The following is a 17,009-nucleotide window of genomic DNA, read 5'->3' on the forward strand; positions in this document are numbered from 1 at the left end:
GCTCAGTTTTTATTATTTCAAATTTTTTGTGCTCTAACTTTTGCCGAGGTCGCCCTTTCGGGTTTTCAGCCTAGCGAGCCACTTAGGGAAAGTATTTCTTCAACTTGTCCATGTTAATCGGTTGGGAGAACTCTAGGCCATCTAGGTCCATCAGAACGACAGCTCCACCTGACCAGATAGACTTAATGATGTAAAGACCAGTCCAATTGGGTCTGAACTTGCCCCTAGGGTCGTGGATCGGAGCTCGGTTGTCTTTGAGCACTAAATCTCCTTCTTTCAAATTCCTGGACTTAACCTTCTTGTTGAAAGCCTTGGCAATTCTGCGTTGATAACCCCGAACATGGTACAGTGCTTTTATCCTTCTTTCATCAAAGAGCATAAGTTCTTCGAACCTGCTTTGCTGCCAATCTGCCTCAGCTATCTGACATTTAGCCAAAACCCGTAGTGAGGGAACTTCAACTTCGATAGGCAAAACAACCTCCATCCCATAAACCAAAGAATACGGAGTTGCTCTAGTAGAAGTTCGAATTGAAGTCCGGTAGCCCCATAGAGCAAATGACAGCTTATCTGGCCAGTCTCGGTAGGTTTCCACCATCTTCTACAGTATATGCTTAACGTTCTTGTTGGTGGCCTCAACTGCTCCGTTGGTCTGCGGCCGATATGTGGACAACTTATGAAAAGTCACATTATACTTCTCCAACAAATCGATCACCTCTTTCTTGAAGTGGGAACCATTATCCGAAATAATCTCAATCGGAACCCCGTAGCGACAGATGATGTTGTTCCTGATGAACTTAGCGACATGCGATGCCTTTAACACTGCATAGGATTGGGCCTCAATCCACTCATGCCCATTGGACCCCTTTGGAGTGACAGCCCTAATTACATCAATCCCCCAGACTGAGAATGGCCATGGCGAAGTCATGTTGTACAGCTTTGACGGCGGAATGTTTATAAGGTTCGCATGGATCTGACATTTGTGACATCGTCGAACAAAGCCAATACAATCCTTCACCATTGTGGACCAGTAATGACCCTGTCTAAGGATCTTCCAAGCTAGCATCACCCCGTTCATATGCGCTCTGCACTCTCCTCCATGGATAGCCTCCATCAGGCGCTTGGATTCTTCAGCATCAACACACAGTTTATGCATCCTGAGATGACCTCTTTTGTACAGTTTACCCCCTCAGACGATGAACTGAGCAGCCATTCTTCGAATTGCCCTCTTATCTTTGGTATTTGCCCTTGGTGGATACGCCTCTTTTTCTAAGAAGTTCCAGACATCGTAATACCAGGGATTCTCATCTTGTACCTCATCTATGGCGGCAATCAGCTCGTAGGCCGGCACAAATTTCTATTCGATGATGATCGGACGCATCCGAACTCCGAAAGGGATGTCTATCAAGGAAGATAGAGTTGCTAGTGAATCTGTGAACCTGTTGTTCTCTCTTAACAGATGGGGGAAATTCAGTTTCTCTAACCGAGGAATTAGCATGTCCAAGGTCTAATGGTAGATTCTCATCTTTTCTTCTTTAACTTTCCAATCTTCTTTAGCTTGAGATACAACAAGGTTCGAGTCCCCGATGACATCCAACCATTTTGCCCCTAGTTCTAGGGCAGCTTCTAAACCGGCAATACATGTCTCATACTCTACCTCATTGTTCGATACTCTAAACTAGAGTGTGAATGCTAGAGGTATACGGAAATTGTCGGGTGCTATCAGCAACACCCCTATCCCATACCCGTATTGGTTTAACGCTCCGTCAAAATACATCATCCAAATCTCTTCTTCGACATGCAAAATGGCCTCATCTGGGAATAGGTACTCAACTGCTTCATTCCCTTCAACTGGGTGATCGGCTAGGAACTCCGCTACCGCTATCCCTTTTACTGACTTCCACGTTACATACTTCAGATCGAATTCGGAAAGCAGAAGCAACCAGCAGGCTAGCCTACCCATAAGTGCTGGTTTCTCGAAGAGATATTTGATGGGATCTAATCTCGAAACCAGTTTTACAGAGTGAGCTAACAGGTAATGCCATAGCTTCCTGGTAGCCCATACCAAGGCCAAACAAGCCTTCTCCAGGGGAGTGTAGCGGGTCTCGTAATCTAGCATTTTCTTGCTCAGGTAATAGATAGCTTTCTCCACCTTGTCCTCAGACTCTTGTGTAAACATGCAGCCCATTGTAGTTTCAGTCACTGAAAGGTACAGAATCAACGGTTTCCCCGGCTCAGGCGGTGACAACACAGGTGGGTTTTTGTAAATATTGCTTGATCTGCTCGAAAGCTGCTTGGCATCAGCCGTCCCATTGGAACTTCTTTCCCTTTTTCAGGAGACCAAAGAGTGGTTCACAAGTCAAGGTTAATTTAGCAATAAACCGTCTTATGAATTGCACTTTACCTAGAAAGCCTCGCACCTCCTTTTCAGTCCTCGGTGGTGGCATTTCTAAGATGGCCTTGATTTTAGAAGGATCGACCTCGATACCTCTCTATGTGATCAAGAACCTCAGCATTTTTCCTCCTGTAACACCAAACGTACACTTCTGAGGATTCAGCCGCAACCGATACTCTCTGATCCGTTGGAAGAATTTCTACAAGGCGGTGTAGTGGCCCTCTCTCTCCTTGGACTTGACAATCATGTCGTCCACATATACCTCCACCTCTTTATGGATCATGTCATGCAATATTGTGGTTGCAGCCCGTTGATATGTAGCCCCAGCGTTCTTCAGCCCAAACGGCATCACCCTATAACAATAGGTTCCCCACGGGGTGGTGAAAGCCGTCTTCTCCCGGTCTTCGGGTGCCATCAAACTCTGATTGTAGCCTGAAAACCCATCCATGAATGAAAGCAGCGCATGCCCTGCAGTGAAGTCCACTAACTTATCAATATGCGGCAGAGGAAAGTTGTCCTTCGGACTGGCTTTGTTCAAATCCCTGAAGTCCACACATACCTGAATTCTGCTATCCTTCTTCGACATTGGAACTATATTGGCCAACCAAGTTGGGTATTCGGATACTAGCAGGAACCCTGCGTCAATTTGCATGGTGACCTCTTCTTTGATCTTGAGAGCCCAGTCAAGGCGGATCCTTTTGAGCTTCTGCTTAATAGGTCGGGCCTCTAGGTCAAGAGGGATCTGGTGCTGTACAATCTCAGGATCGATTCCAAGCATGTCTTCGTAGGACCACACAAAAACATCTTTGAAATCTTTTAACAAAGCGACTAAGCGCTCGCGCTCCTCCGAAGGAAACGTGGACACAATCTGGACCAGCCACGGGTCCTTCTCAGTACCAACGTTAATTGTGGTGATTTCATCAACCAAGGGTTTTACAAACCTCTCCTGCTCTTGATCAAGAAAAAAATTCAAAACCGGAGGGATTTCTTCCTCGTCGTTTTCATCGAAATTTGAAAGTCTTGATTAATGCAATAAATTAAGGGCACAAAAAAGTACTAGAAGGCCACAGCTGGACAATTCTCATTAATCACTTCCAAGTCGCCTGATTCCTCTGTTACAACAAACTCAAAGGAAAAAGAAAAAGAAAAAGACGACCTAGACAGGACTGTGGCATCCGGGCATTCACCCCCAAGAATACTGGACTCAGACTCAGACGAGTTGGAACCTGATTTCGACTTTACGGACTCAGTGGAATCAGATTCCGGCTCACTACTTGACCCGGTGCTGCTTGATAAGAATCCCTCCTCGTATTTCCAGACGAGGGAGGGTGCAATGGATGCGTCCAGAATGTTTGAAGGTGAGCTCACAGCCGTTTCATTGCCAATCATGAACACTGAGAGGTCATCCCCCAAGCACTCTTGTACGATCTGAGGATCTAAGAGTAGACAAGCCAGCGCTACCCCCATTTCAAACTCTGCTCTCTTGAAAACCTCCTCTTTGTACTGTTTAGCCTAAGCTATCGGGTCTATCTTCTCTTCAGCAACATCATCCCTGGACAGTTGCAAGTCAAAGAAAATCTCAAACCCTGACAAGCGCCTCCTCTCTGCATTTAGCCATGGCTCTGGGAAGCCGCAGAATGGGAAGTCTTCTCCCTCCTGGACAAAGCGTCCGTTCAGGGTGCCCTAAATGGGCCGGTGCACCAACTCATAAGGTTTCCCGATTTGCTTGGCTCTGGCCTTTCCGACCATCTCTTTGCTTTTCTTTACCCAGTCCTCCTTGGTAGGCAGATAACCTAAACCAAAGGTATGTGGGTTATGCGGCACTTCGGCTGATACTGCAACGCCTTTCCGGCCACTGCGCCCTAATCCCATCCCGGGGATGTGCTGGAGCTTGTTCATGACGTACACAAACTGTGCGCTGACATATAACCCCTCATCAATAGCTAAGATGTTCTGTACAACCCGGGCCTCGACTAGGGTAAATCCTGATAGGAACACATCCTCCGTGCTGTGTTCGATCTCCAGAATCGGTGTAGACACCTCTGGCGGTGGATGGATTGAAGAATTCCCAAAAAATATAGCCACCCCCTTCCCGTGGGGGTACTTCAGCATCTGATGCAGGGTGGAAGAGACTGCCTTCACCTGGTGCAGCCACGGCCGCCCTAAGAGTAAGTTGAAGGTTGCGGGAACGTCCAAGACATGAAAGTCAATATTCTGTTGTCCTGGATCAACTTGAGTCTGAATCTGCACAGTCCTCATCATTTCTCTGCTGGTATTGTCATATGCCCGTATCATCTGGGCAGTAGGCACAAAGTCGGCGGGCTTCAACCCGATTGCATATGTCGTCCTCGACGGACACACGTTGATAGTAGATCTCGTGTCAACAAGAACTCCTAGTATCCATTTATCTCTACATTCTACCGAGATGTAGAGAGGTTTGTTGTGGTTTGCGCCCTCAGGCGGCAGCTCCTTGTCAGTGAAGGTCAACGCCGGGGAAGCTCCTCCCGGAAAGACCAATCCTACCAGCTGCTCAGGCGTGGTGTCAATTGAAAGTTTGGCCTTGTCCATCGCAGAAAGGACAACTTGTCTATGAACTCTTGAAGCCATAAGCAGTCCCCAAATAGAGATGTCTGCTTGTATCTTCTTATGCTGTTTCAGCACAGCCTCCTCTTCGAGTAACTTTTCTTTCTACTTTTCTGCCTCCTTGTCCTTCTCGGATGCCTCTGGTTGATCTAGGTGTGGGGGCTTGAAATACCGCCCACTCCTGGTCATGTGGTCCACTTCCCCAATATACCAGGTACATCCGGCTGGTTGTTCTCCCAGTTTTCGTCAGTGTGGGCAAGACATAGGTCGTCATCTTCCGACCACATACCGTTGGCCATCGACAAGCAGCTATCTGGTTCTGTTGCATCTATTCCTGTGTGCACAGCACATTCCATTCTCGTGCTCATAGCACATTCCGTTCCCACAGGGGCTTTGGCCTTCCTGGCCCTCTCTAGATCTTCAATCTTTTCCTGTTCAAACTATTTTAGTGCAACCTGCTGCTCAGTATCCTTTGTACTCAAAATGCTCTAATCCCGAGCAAAAGTCTTAACATTGGTGCTCTCTGGCGGTTCTCTCTGTTCCTCGGCCATTCCAGCCACTGTTGATGTCCCCGTATCTGACGGACCCCATTCTGGCTGAGGCTGCTCAATAATATCCGGCTTGTCGCTAAGCCACCCTGTAGCTTCTACTGACCCTTCCAGATCAAACCAGTTGACAGTCACGTCTCCCGGATCCTGTTCATTGGAGAATTATAGATTCGATATATCCTCCTTCAGTTTCGCTAGGTCATCTAGCCCCTGATTAGGTCCATCATCTCGAACTACATAGATCTCTGCCCCCACTGGCAATTCCATCCTTGGCTTAGGCTGATCCGTTGGTGTGATATAACCGCTCGGGTTGTACTCAAAACTCAGAAACCCCTCAGGCTCTGAATCCTCATTACTATCTGCCTCAGCAGTCATCTCAATTCTCTTCTATAGGAACCACCACCAGTTCAGGTTGGGTTTGGGAGATGTCTATCATGCACAAATCAGTGCTGTCAAGAACGAACGCCTCCGGCTTGGGTAGGTGAGAAGGGGTGATATATATGTTCGGGTCATACGGGATGGCCGAGGTTTGGATTAGATTGATGTGTTTGGGAGGTGGAGCTTGGTTATGTGGTGGGAGAGGGTTGGTTGTGACATTTGGTTTCTCCGGAGGCATAATCACCCTGTTGTCAATGAGATCTTGAATCGCATGATGCAATCGAAAGCACTAGTCAGTTTGTGACCATGCTGTTGGTGATAGGCGCAGTACTTCACTGGGTTATGGGAAGGAGAAAGTTTTCTGGTAAGGGCTGCGGCTCTAGGGGCTTTAAGTGCCCTTTCTTGATCAAAACCCCCAAAGCCTTGGACAAAGGCATGTATAGTGAAGTGAAGATTCTTTGGCCTCGGGGGGCATATCTGGCTGTTTACGAGCTACTTCCGGACATACCGGTAAAGGGTAAAGCTGCAAGGGCTTTTGGAGTGGTGGTGGTGACCATTCCTACATCTGAAGATCTGGCAACTGCAACATTGCTTGTGCCTGCATTCGTACTGCGGTTGAATGCCCTCCTGGGCTGCTCTCTTTCAGGGTCAATCAGACCTTGTTTCATTGCGTCCTCGATCTGCACCCCAATCTCATGTAAATCTGCAAAGGTGGGTAGGGGGAGGACGATCATCTTTTGCATGAGCTTCGGTTGGAGGTTGCGCATAACCATCCGTATCTGATCTTTATCAACGGGCCTGATGGTCATCATCGAGGCTTTAGCCCTCCAGCGAGTCACAAAATCGAAGAAGCTCTCCTTCAGATCTTGCCTGGTTGTCTCGAGATCACGAGTTGTGACCTCGATTTGTGTATTGTAAGAGTATTGAGCTATGAAGGCCTCAGTCATCTCCTCCCAGTTCCTTTTAACAGAGTCTTCCAGTTTTGCATACCAAATAGCCGCTACACCCAACAGGGTCCGGCCAAACAGAGAAAGCTTCTGTAATCTGGAAAGGCCCATCGACCTTAGTATATCCGAGAACAGCCACAGGTGCACCATAGGATCCCAGACCCATCAAAGCGGTCTATGTGCGGCATCTTAAATCGGTCCGGCAGCATCACTGCCGAGTCGGTATATCGATTCTCTATATCCGGAATGGAATGAACTCCTTGAGACTTCTTGAAGAGCTTTTCTTGCTTGCTCACTTTTAACGCCATTGGATCCACCTCGAACTCAAACGGTGAATCCACTAGGTTAGTGGGCGTTTTGGATAGCTGGGGTAGGATTGGGGGCGGAGCTGGCCCCGTTGGAATGTCCGTATTTTCCTGGACATTTGGCGTCTCCCCGAGTATTGGAACTCTGGGTGGGGGAGGAGGTGTGTGCGAAGCAGATGCCCCGGTTTGCTGCTGTAGTCTGGCAATTAACTCTGCCTATTGGGTCACTACCTCGGGTTGACGTGCAGACACTTCTGCCAGACGGGCAGCATCCTGTTGCATGGCTTGCTTTCCTAGAGCTGACACATCATCTCTTCCATGCCTGTCATACTGTACTGATCTATCTTGTTAGGACCCTTTGTTGTCAAATTCCATGGATCAAAACTGAGGTTGTAACAAGATCAAGTTTTCCAGATTTTCCAATTTTGGTCTCCTCGCTCGAGCAGGGATTACAAGCTCACAGCATCTCTGCTTCGCCTGAAAAAAGTACTGGATGGTGTGATTCGGCACTCGAGCGTGGCAACTTCCGCTCGAGCGTGAAGCCTGTATGAATCACACAATTTTGAAGCCTCCGCTCGAGCGGGAATTCCCACGCTTGAGCAGACCGCGTGAACACAGATTCTATAAATTCGCGTGTTGGGTCAAATCTAGGATTACTACTTCCAGATCTTCTTTTTGGGTTCTAAGGTTTATATCTAGGGATATTTTGCTAGTTTTCTTTGATGTTTTCATTGAGTATTCAACTCATGGTTTAAGAAGCATACATCAAAGGTTTGTTTGTTTATTCTACAAAAAAAGAGAGAGTTGTTCTTCGGTGGATTCTGAAGAATTCGAGCCTGAAGCTTTGGTGGATTCCGGAGTGGCTCATCGTCAAGACAATTCCGAGGTGAAGACGGGGTTGGAAGAGGCACATGGAGGTTGGTTCAATTCGGGCATGGATTCGCTAGGTAATTGAGAGTATACCTGTGTAATTCTTTTATATCTTCTTAATGGATTGTTTTGTAGCTGTTGCTCGTGGTTTTTTTTATCACAATTGAAGGTGTCCAATTGTGGTTTTTCCACGTAAAATTGTTGTGTTGATTTGTCTTGATTGTTTGATTGAGATTGTTATATATTGCTTAAAATTGATACATAATCACAAATCAACATCTAGGAGATTTCTAGATTTGTCAATTGGTATCAGAGCAGGTCGCTCTATTTTTTTTTTTTTTTTGTTTTTTAAAACTTTTGAGCGAGATCTTGTTTGATTTGTGATAATGGATTCAATTCGTGAGGAAAATTCTATGGTTCGACCACCCCTACTTGACGGATCCAATTATTCTTTTTAGAAAGCTCGGATGAGATCGTTTTTGAAATCTATAGATGAAAAAGTTTGGCAATCTGTCATGAATGGGTGAACCGAACCAACAATTACCGTTGATGGAGTAACTTTCCCCAAACCAATTGATAAGTGGGACATAATTGATTACCAAAATAGCAGCTGGAATAGTAAAGCTATCAATTCTCTCTTTTGCACTGTCACACCTAAAGAGTTTAGTCGTATTTGTAATTGTGAAGTCACAAAAGAGGCTTGGGATATCTTACAAACTATTCATGAGGGCACTCCTTCTGTTAAATGCTCAAAACTTCAAAGGCTCACGTCTAGTTTCGAAAACCTTTCAATGAAAGATAGTGAGACCTTTGATGAATTTTATGCGAAGTTAAGTGACATTGTAAATTCCAGCTTCAATTTAGGTGAAAAAATACCAGAATCCAAAGTTGTGGGAAAAATTTTGAGATCCTTGCCCGATCGGTTCCAACCAAAAGTTACGGCTATTGAGGAGGCTCAAGATGTTGACAACCTCAAGCTAGATCAGTTGGTTGGAAATCTCCAAACTTATGAAGCACATAGGAATTTCAAAAAGAAACAAAAAGAAACTATTACTTATAGTAGTGCTCATAGAGTTGAAGAGGATTCTGATGAGGATTGTGAGATAGATTCCAAGATTACGGATGCTTTTATAAAACAATTTAAAAAATCTTTTCTGAAAAAGAATCCTAAACTTTTGGAATCTACTCATACTCATAAATCTAAAGGCAAAGATAAACTCAAAATTAATTCTCTAGCCAAGAAAGAGAAAGGAAAGATACAAGGGAACTCTGAAAGAGTGCAATGCTATGAATGCCAAGGATTTGGCCACTTTGCTTCAGAATGCCCCACTCGTTTGAGGAAGAAGAAAGCCCTCGCTATCACTTGGGATGATGAATTAGAATCTGATGAAGATGAAAGTGACAATGAAGATCAAAGTGAAGAGGGACATAAACAGTTCCTTGCTTTCATGGCGGCTTCCGAAACTGAAGGACAAACAGAGTATCCGAAGAGCCCGGTTGAGAATGCCACTGATGATGAATCCTCGGGAAGTGATGATGAAGAGCTTGAGCAAGCTTATGAAAAGTTGTATAAGGAATCTCTTAAGTTATCCAAATTGAATGACAAACTCACTATGAAACTCACAGCATGTGAAAGTGAGAATGTCAAACTAAAGGAGGAGATTTCCGAGACTAGGATTGATGCCATCAAGATAGCTAATGATCGACAAGCTCTTTGTGCAAAACTCTTGACTTGTGAGACAGAGAGGAACGAGCTACAACAAATCTATGCAACATATAAAGAAAATATTGAAACTCTCGAGATGTCTCAAGTTGCTTTGGAAGAACTAATGATCAAGAAAGAGGAAGAACTCAAGTGTGCTATGGCTACCATTGGTCTTTGGAACTGAGGATCAAAGACTTTGGACAATATCATTGGGTCTCAACAAATTTGTTCTGACAAGAGTGGCATTGGCTTTGGTGGTACGAAAGAGCAAAAACAGAATGCAGCTACGTCTCATGATACAAGAACTCAAGGGCAAGGGGAGCACAAGATTCAACGAGAGGAAAGACTTCTCAATCTTCCTAAAGTTGGTAAGGTCAAAGAAAAGAAGGTACACCCTGCACACCCTGTGTTTATTTGTCATCATTGTGGTATGCATGGTCATATTCGCCCTTATTGTTATAAGTTGCATGGGAGGTTGTATTTGCCTAGCTCTACGAATAGGTAGTTGGAAACCATGTCAAGACAGGTTCTCATTGAAAAGGAAGGGAACCACAACAACAAGACACCACCTAAGAACCGCAATTCTCACAACTTTGTTCATACTAAAGCGGTTTGGGTGAGAAAACTTGACTTGTGCTAATTTGTTTATACTTTTTAGTTTTTAGGTTTCTGTGTGTTTTTTTTTTTTTTAGTCATTTAATGTGTGCATGTTTGTTTTCTGTCTTGCTTTGTTTCCAAAAAAAAAATGTGTGCTTGTTCATTTTTTTGTCTTGCTTTATTTAAAAAAAAAAAAGCAAAAAGATTTTCTTAGTATGGTTTTGCAAGCTTAAAATTTTTCAGTGGTCCTTGGTGCATATTGGAATTGATGAGAATATCCATTACATGTTAATATGTGTGTGCTTTCTGTGGTAATTACTCATTTTGGAGTCTGTGTTCTTTGATTAGTATGTCTCATTCTGTACACACTCTTGGATTAGCAAATTTTGGAGTCTTCTGCCTTAGTGATTATTTTTTCTCTATGGACTTCTGTCATTGATCTTTTGCGTTTCTAGAGGAATTAACCTATACTAGCATATCATGAGTGATGTTAAGTCTCTTAACCATCTTCCATCTTTTTGCATCTCCATGGCTTTCCCCTTTATTCTTTGTAGTCCAGCCATGAGGAAAAGGCTACCTCAGAGTCACCAACCAGGCCATCCTTATTATTTTCATGCTTCTCTGGTTCGGTTTCCATACTCTTGAGCGTGCCAGCTGCCAATGAGTGTGCAAAAGAAAAAGAAAAAGAAGAAGAAGAAAAAAAGAAAAAATGTGCAAAAGAAAGAAAAGAAAAATATGTGAAAATAAATAAATAAATAAAGGATTCATTGATTGAGGGGGAGCCTTCGCCTTTACTCACCAAATATCCCTTGATTCCTAGTGGTTTGACTTTCCTTAGTTGTGCTTAATTTCTCTTGTCGGAGATCCAGCTTTCATATCACTACTGGGATTTGAATCTTGAGTTTGTCGAACTCTAAGAGTGACATACACACTTTTCTCATGGGATCTATGCTTTTCACATAATGCATTACTTTCTTTTATGAGGAATCTTCTACAGACTGTGCACATTGTGTTTACTAGTAATTGTGCTTCTTGGATAATCTTGTGTGTTTTAAGGTACAAATCTGAGATTTCTTGCTTGCTCCACCATATATTTTTTTGTCGTTTTCTTCTTGTTCACTGTTTTAAGTGTTTGTGGTTGCTTTTAGTCAGGGGGGTTTGGTTCATCTTGATTTGGGTTGGTAAGGGAGTTTGGTTTTCCATTTGTAAGAGTTGTTTAGCATGAACACTTTGATATGTTTGGTAAGGGAGATTGGCTATATGTTTTGTATGTTGCTATGCACTGTTTGCTTATTATTTCCTTATTGCATGCTATAGTTGTTTGAGCTCCATTTGTCAATTTGTGACAAAAAGGGGGAGTGGTCTTGGTGGTACTATTTTTGGTAGATCTGGTTGGTGTACATGGTACTGGTACATGGTATAGTTGTTTTTACTGCAGTCCATCCTTCTTTGGTACAGTTGGATTGTCATATGTTTTGGATGGATAATATATTTGGATAATGTTTTATTTATGGATGGACTTATCTTTTGTTATTTAATCCAGTTCCACATATTTTTGGTTAGCTTGTGTGTGGTTGTTTTCTTTCAGGATAATTGTTCAAGAGCATGGATTTGAGATTTGGTTGTGAATGTTGGTTCATAGTTGGTGGTGTTGATTTTGTGATTTTGGTTGGAAAATTGTTTTAGAATAGTTTGGAAAATTGTTTTAGTACTATTGTGATTTTGTTAGGAAAACTGTTTTAGAATGGTTTTGTCCGAGATTTGACAAAAGGGGAGATTGTTAGGACCCTTTGTTGTCAAATTCCATGGATCAAAACCGAGGTTGTAACAGGATCTAGTTTTCCAGATTTTCCAATTTTGGTCTCCCCGTTCGAGCGGGGAAAGTGACGCTCGAGCGGGGATTGCAAGCTCACAGCATCTTTGCTTTGCCTAAAAAAAGTACTGGATGGTGTGATTCGGCGCTCGAGCGTGGCAACTTCCGCTCGAGCGTGAAGCCTGTATGAATCACACAATTTTGAAGCCTCCGCTCGAGCGGGAATTCCCACGCTCGAGCGGACCGCGCGAACACAGATTCTATAAATTCGCGTGTTGGGTCAAATCTAGGATTACTACTTCCAGATCTTCTTTTGGGTTCTAAGGTTTATATCTGGGGATATTTTGCTAGTTTTCTTTGATGTTTTCATTGAGTATTCAACTCATGGTTTAAGAAGCATACATCAAAGGTTTGTTTGTTTATTCTACAAAAAAAGAGAGAGTTGTTCTTCGGTGGATTCTGAAGAAATTCGAGCCTGAAGCTTTGGTGGATTCCGGAGTGGCTCATCGTTAAGACAATTCTGAGGTGAAGACGGGGTTGGAAGAGGCACATAGAGGTTGGTTCAATTCAGGTGTGGATTCGCTAGGTGATTGAGAGTATACCTGTGTAATTCCTTTATATCTTCTTAGTGGATTGTTTTGTGGCTGTTGCCCGTGATTTTTTTTTATCACAATTGGAGGTGTCCAATTGTGGTTTTTCCACGTAAAATTGTGTCGATTTGTCTTGATTTGTGATTATGTATCAATTTTAAGCAGTATATAACAATCCCTCGAGCAGGGATTGCAAGCTCACAGCATCTCTACTTCGCCTGAAAAAAGTACTGGATGGTGTGATTCGGCGCTCGAGCGTGGCAACTTCCACTTGAGCGTGAAGCCTATATGAATCACACAATTTTGAAGCCTCCGCTCGAGCGGGAATTCCCATCACTCGAGTGGACTGCGCGAACACAGATTCTATAGATTCGCGTGTTGGGTCAAATCTAGGATTACTACTTCCAGATCTTCTTTTTGGGCTCTAAGGTTTATATCTGGGGATATTTTGCTAGTTTTATTTGATGTTTTCATTGAGTATTCAACTCATGGTTTAAGACGCATACATCAAAGGTTTGTTTGTTTATTCTACAAAAAAAAAAAAGAGAGTTGTTCTTTGGTGGATTCTGAAGAATTCGAGCATGAAGCTTTGATGGATTCCGGAGTGGCTCATCGTCATGACAATTCCGAGGTGAAGACGGGGTTGGAAGAGGCACATAGAGGTTGGTTCAATTCGGGCGTGGATTCGCTAGGTGATTGAGAGTATACCTGTGTAATTCCTTTATATCTTCTTAGTGGATTGTTTTGTAGCTGTTACCTGTGGTTTTTTTTTATCACAATTGGAGGTGTCCAATTGTGGTTTTTCCACGTAAAATCATTGTGTCGATTTGTCTTGATTGTTTGATTGGGATTGTTATATACTACTTAAAATTGATACATAATCACAAATCAATATCTAGGGGATTTCTAGATTTTTCATATCTGAATAACCGGTATATGTTCCCTCTCTGCGGGAGAAACAAAACTCTGATCCCTACTGTACTCAGGTGGGGTAGACAAAGCCCTTTGAGCTGACTGCTGAACTGATATCCTCGGCCTAACTGCCCTCCGTTTAGTAACCGGGGGTAATGAGTGGTACACTAGTTGTCCGTCTATCAGATCCTCAGATCGATGAAGTCTACGGCCTCTAACCCAAAGTGCGCGGGGAATATCTGCCTCGTTGGATACAATAGTGCTAAACTACCTTGCAAAAAGATAAATAAAGCATAATAAAGAAATAAACAACCAAAACATGCAGAGTGCTATGTTATGAGCTGAATAAATTAAAGACAACACACAGTTGGCCTGACAACCCACAGTTGGCACTTGTAAGCTGAGTACACTGTTCTCAAATGCTGTTTACTGTGCCCAAAAGGCTGCCCCAAATCTGATATCCTTGGATAAAACTGATTCTTCAAACAATGATGCCTGCAGGCCTGATACTCAGACTTGCAAATCGATACATGCATTCCTTGTAGAGACACACTCTAAAAGCACATAGCAAGCAAATGAGAGCCAAAACACCCCTATGTTGGGGTAGGGTTTCCCTATCCTATTTTTTCAGGAGCTAGGGTTTCACTACACACACAGCGGTTTCAAAACAACCTACAATCGGGTAAGTAACTTGTCCTAGCTTGGAATGGTCACTACGGATTCTGAATGTGCACTAAGTCGAATGGTCAAAAGGGTGCCCCGGTAAAAATCGGAGTTTGTGTTCCTGTTGTGGCAGAGCCCGCAACCGGTCAGCCTTACGGTACGCTCCTCAAAGCGAGCCTCCGGCAAACCGTTCAGGAATAGTATACGGCAAACACGGTGTCCTAGGCATACCAACGCAAATGCAATGCAAAGAGACACATAAGTGTAAACAAAACAAGATATCATGAGTTCGAGTTAAGCTCTCTAAGTCCCCAGCAGAGTCGCCAGAAACTGTAGACGTGCCCCGAGGACTCTCGAACTCCGCGCTGCGAAGGCGCGAAATCTCGTTTTGTTCTCTAGCTACTACAGTTCGGACTCAATGTCACGGTTCTGAATCTAATCTCACAAAGTGCAATGTGAGGCCGATAAATCACCAAAGAGTCCAAATCTGGCAAATCGTTTTGGAAAACTGATTTTTATGAAGTGCCAAACATGGACTGCTTGGCCAGATACAGAGTCGCCGTCTAAATGTTTTATTTTTGGGAAATTTGGGAAACCTTGACTTGCACCTAAGGCCACGTGTCTATCATCACCAAAGTTGCCTCAGCTCAGGAACTTGGGTACGAGAGGGGAAGGTCATGCAATGAGCACCCTCACTCGTCCGATCCAAAGATCGGCATGTACTAAGCATGATATTTTGTTTTTGAAAACATATGTGCTCTTATTCCAGTTTAATTAGCTAATCTTACTATGTGATGCACACAACACACAAGTATAGACTAGATCGCTTAATTTGGAACAAAGCATTGCATGTTCGTTTGTTTGAAAATGGTTTGAAGTTTGCTACTCGCAAGTAGGCTAAATCTGGGATTTTGATGAATTGTTCCAATTCAAGTAATTCAACCTTCACCCACAGACATTCAGGCAGTTATATCAAATAAGTAGTTAGCCTCATGGTAAGCATGCTTTCATGGTAATCAATAACACATGCAGTATGCTAAAGCGTAAACACTCACAGTGTCCTCCGAGCTAAAACAAAGAACTAGTTAGAAATCCTGCATGATCCTAGTTCATGTTAAGATGGCTAATGCAACATATGAGAAAATGCAGCTAAGATAGGCTCGACTATCTAGAATGTCATGTGAAATGCAACTTGGTACATGTATTCAAATTGGAATTGAAATACAATGCAGTTAGTATAATGCGCCGAGCCCGGTGCATGCAATACAGATGAATGGATGCATGTATGGAAGCATAAGGTATGCTAAATGAAGTATGCCCTAAAACTAACCATCATAAGCGGTTAAGTAAAAGGGAGAAAGAAATGGGGATTGGAAGACATGCATCACACACACGCACGCTTATTACAACCATTGGCCCTCTCAAAGGAGGGTCTGAATAAGAAGCTAACTAGCTAATCTACGCTAATTAAACTAATTATTACAAAACAAACTAATTAACTAATTCTAGTTAACTAATTATTACAAAACAAATTGAAATAACTAAACGCATTAACTATTGAAGTACAAAACGAATGCTTAATTTAGCTAAGTGTAGACACCCCATTTTTGACCGTCCTCAAGACTTGGACGTCATCGTTTGAACACTCGATGATCATCCATGTTTGTGTTCGTCTTGAGTTCTCGGAGGCTTCGGTCGCGCGCCTTGCCTCAAGACCTCTCGACTTGTTTGTTTTGTGCTTGGTTGTATACCAAACACTTGTGTTTTTGCTTCTAAGGGCAGGGAATGGCTTGTTGGCCATCTCCACACCTCACCGGCCTTGGCTTGAGGCCACCGGCCCTCTTTTCTTTCTACCGGCCAAATATTTTGGTCGGTCGGTAATGTTTTTGGTCGGTCGGCCATTTTTGTTGGTTAATCGGCCATATTTTCCAACCGACCCCTTTCCATTTGCTTTTGGCAAATATTTTATGCCAGTTGTCACAGCTGGCATCCACATTTCCCCCCCTCTATACACGTGTATGGAGGGATTTGCCTCTTGTTTAGCTTCTCTTGGAAGCTTAAGGATTTGAGCCTCTATAAAGAGGGAGCCCCTCCTCCCTCCTCCAGGTTCAGAGAATTAGGGTTAGGAAGTCTGTATCTATCTATCTTTATAATTCCCTCTCTTTGCCTTTGTGTGTGTGTTTTGTGCTCTAAAGTGACTTTTGTTCACAATATTGCACACAAACACCTAGTGTTACACCATCCTTGGTTGCTGAGGCTCTAAGGAGTTGTTGTTAGGGTTCTTGGGCTAGTTTTGATCCAAGGAAGGTGCTGGGGTGGTGTTCTTGAAGAGGTTCTTCAATGGTGAGAACATACTTTTTTATTCCCCATTTTGCACAAGCTTTTAACCCATCTTGCATATTGTTTTAAGCTTTGACTATAACTGATAAAATTTTGATTTTGTGTGCTTTAGAACTTTGTTTAAGGTCACTTTGAGGTTTGGGGTTGTCTCCCCCCTCCATGGCCTTGTTAGGCCTTGTTTTAGGCCATACCTTTTGGCCATTGTTTTGGTCTTTGCATGACCTCTCTACCACTGAAATCCAGAGGATTTTTAGTGGTGGAGAGGTGGTTTTGAGGTCCTAAAAAGGAGAGGGTCATCCCCTCTCCTTGTTGTCTTTAAAGCTTGCATAAATAGCTTATGTTGTAGCATGTCTACCTAGCTTGTTT

Source organism: Camellia sinensis, chromosome 6 (assembly GCF_055761805.1).
Source record: "Camellia sinensis isolate YWXY chromosome 6, ASM5576180v1, whole genome shotgun sequence".
Taxonomy (NCBI): Eukaryota; Viridiplantae; Streptophyta; class Magnoliopsida; order Ericales; family Theaceae; genus Camellia; species Camellia sinensis.